Source organism: Pinus tabuliformis, chromosome 1_2 (assembly GCF_031772625.1).
Source record: "Pinus tabuliformis cultivar Carrire ecotype Pingquan chromosome 1_2, CPIR1, whole genome shotgun sequence".
Taxonomy (NCBI): Eukaryota; Viridiplantae; Streptophyta; class Pinopsida; order Pinales; family Pinaceae; genus Pinus; species Pinus tabuliformis.
Window position 1 is genome coordinate 596,221,460 of NC_142298.1, and position 3,847 is coordinate 596,225,306.

The window sequence follows — 3,847 nt, forward strand, 5'->3', positions numbered from 1 at the left end:
ACAATATGCAGCATTCAACAATGTCCACAAAAAAATATGAAAAAATGAAGAACTAGTATAATGCAGTTAGAAAGAAACATAGAGTTAGTTAGAAAATTATAGTATGTAGTTAGTTAGAAATGCTTTCATTGATATGATCTTGGGAGAGTGTTCAGGCAGCATCGATAAAGGATAAATTACAGTATGCAGCATTCATCAATGTCCACAACAAAATATGAAAAAATGAAGAACTAGTATAATGCAGTTAGAAAAAAACATACAACAACAGAGACATACAACAACAGAGACCAGTTCACCCTAAGATCCACCAACTCAAGATATGCAGGTCCGAGAGGAAGAACAGATAACCCCTCAAGCAATAAATGTAGCTCCTAAGAAAAGGATCAGATATGATTCGACAGGTGAGAGTGGCAGGAAGTGGAAAGTTGATCCTCTGAACATAAGAGTTATTCAAGCAAAACAAGGGAGGAGATAAGTAGAAGAATAAGAGGAGAAGAGGTTGCATGATGAGTTTCTTCAAAAGAAACAAGAAGAATAAGAGGAGAGGGTAAGGATAGAAGAAGAACAACAAAGGTAGTCCCAAGAGGAAGAAGTAGCACAAAGATTAGAAGAAGAATAGTTGACTTAAGAGAAGTAGGAAGAAGTAGCATAGAGACTGGAAGAAGAAAAATTGACTCAAGATATTGAAGAGGAATATTTGTAGGAAGAATACACCATTCAACCCATGGATGATAAGTTAGGTTCTCCACAAGAACCTCCTCTCACAGGTGGTAATCTTCCATTTGGAGAGATGGGGATCATGCCTCCACCGGAATACAGATTCATGGATGTATGTAGTGTCACGGTTGATCAGCTTATGAAGAGGATCATGTAGAGAAGGAATAGATACTTTCCAAAGGATCCTCAAAATCCAATCTTTGTTGCTACAAAAAAGGTGAGAGTTTCCAACACTAGAAGGAATCTTAGGGAAGTCATGGAAGAAATTTTTTCTTTTTCCATAGTAGCAGAAGAAAACTATGAATATCTTCTAAGTGGGAATTATATATTAAGGAAATAACTTACTACAATGAAGCAAAAAGTCGAACTTCTTGTGGCAGAGAACCTACATTATCATCACAGATTTTCAACACCATAGAATGGTAATCATCCATATGGTAAGAACTCAGGCCAATGGAGGAAACCATGGAATGACTATATGATAAGATGATACTTATATAATAGGTAGTGGCTCATCTTGTTGGTATTCAGAAGAAATCACGGGAAGTGGTAAAACCCTTGAAAGTAGAAAACAAAGTGGTTGACCATCTTCAGGAGTGGGATGCCAAGTATCCATATGCTCCAAGGCATTTGGAAAGGAAAGACAAGATTTCCACAAAGATAGATAAAGTTCAGTTGAGGCTCCACCATCACCACTACATTCATCTTGGATAATATTCTATTAGTACTATTACTGCCTATAATCGACTACATTATGATTTCAATTCTCTAACACAGAAACACAGAATGCCCACAATAGGAACACTTGAAGAAATCAGAAGCAAAGATATCATCTTCTAGGAGATGAGGAAATACATTGAATAGATCAAGAAAGAAACATAACAAAAGGCTTGGAGTTCACCAATGGAATTATTATACAATACGCCATCACACCAGTCAAATCCCATATGAAACTTTCATGGCTATCAAATAATGTACATTCAAGCTCCAGGAACATATTTTTCGGAGGTAATGGAGGTGAAAATGCAATATGTATGGGACTTGTGAATTTGGGTCAAATCCATCTCGATAAAGTTTAGAGCATGGCACACATACATTACAAATGAGCTAGATGAGGAAGCAAATGATTTATTAATTTGATGAGCATTTGTCCCATTATCAGTTTTGTCTTATATAGCCACCATCTCATATGTAATTTATCTTATGTAATAAATTTTATGTAATGAAGTCCAATGGACACATGTGGAATGTGAATAGTCGCATATGGAATGTAATAAGCCATGAATAGGATATGAATAGTCGTAGGAGTTGTAGAGTCATAAGAAAACTCAAAGGTCATTGTTATTTATTATAAATAGCTCCTCATAACCCAAGCTAAGGGCTTGGATTCTTAGAGTCTTGCCTTGGATTCTCTTGTATTTGCATAGGAGATAGATCATTCTTTGGATAAGCAAGTTGTGGCTTCATGTTCCACTATTGGATATAGTGTTTCATTCATACAATAGTGTACTTGGGATCTTTCACTCTTAATCAACAAATCTATGAGCTAACACTTCTTCATACATGTATCCTAGATATAATAGGACTACTCTTGTTATGCTTATGATATATGTCTCTTTAATTACATACTAAGTGAATTAAATAATTCATTTCTTAGCTATGGTTTTTATTGAATGAGTGTTGTTCTACTTTAAAGATTGTTTCTTATTATGTGGACTAATCTGCAGGTAATCAACAAATCTTTCTCATCCTTCTTGAGTCCCCCTCTAGGATAGTACTACTACTTTTCTAACCAGAGGATCATTTTCCTTTTACCTGTCATGGATTTTCTCTCATGCACCTTACATTAGGTGTATCACAAAGCTCACATACTTGCTTCCCCAAAGAAGTGTTTCATTCTCTTGTGCATAATCGTAACCAAGGCATATCTTTGAAGAAGTTCCAGTGGCCAGTTTGCCTGCCTGGATGGGACATCTACACCAACTTATGTGAGGTCTAATTGGGACTTCATGTCAGGGAGATCCCCTTACAATTTTGGAAACATCCAGAATCTTCAACACCCAGTTAAAGGAATAAATGCAAAAGACATAAGATTGGAATCCATCATCAACGAAATTTGGGAGTAATTCTTCCACTTAGCATGAAAATTCGAGTGATTTCATATTAAACAGAAACATGATGAAATGGTGGACCCACACATTTGGTTATTGCTTGAACATGTGGTCTAGTTGAGTGCTCTACATGGATAATTGAACTTGATATTAACCTACTCCAAGTTTATTTTTCTTATCCCCTTCTACAATAACAATCATGGATTTTGGGGAGCTATGATCCACTCGTAGCTCCCTCCGAAAATATGAGAGAACCATTGAAGAGTTGTGATACAAACATAAAGTGGTCTTAGTAAGATTGGTAGAAATAGAAACATCTCTAGGAAAAGATATGGACATGGCTCTGATAATTTTAATAAACCTCAAGAAAAACATTAACTCTCTAGAGAAAAGGGTTTGTAGCATGGATAATGTGATTGTAGTTGTGGTTCGTCAACATCAGGGAATAATGACTCAGAAAGATGACTTCTTCAATAGCTCCTCTACATCAATTGTGATCATCCTGACAAATCAACTAGATGCTCATGGTTGTTTACCATCTTTTCCTCATCATTGATGTTTTATGTATATTAAATTATGCTTTTGGTTCTTAACATTTCCATAAGTTTAGTCTACAGAAAGAATTTTGGTTTTTGGGCTATTGGCAAAACATAATTCCACCTATGTGTTATCTTTTAATTTTATGTTGTGCAGTTTATCCTCTATAGGAAGTTTTGAAGTTTTGGAGTCAAAATATAAAGGAATCTTGCTATCTATGTATCTAAAGATAGAGAAATTCTCCTATAACATCAAAATTTTGTAATACTTTTATGAGTTTTATTATTATATATATATATATATATATATATATATATATATATATATATATATATATATATATATATATATATATATATATATATATATATATATATATATGGAGAGAGAGAGAGAGAGAGAGATTATATTTACATTTACATGATTAAATAATAGTTGTTTCATGTAATCTTAGTAGAAGTTAGAAAAATACATAATTAATA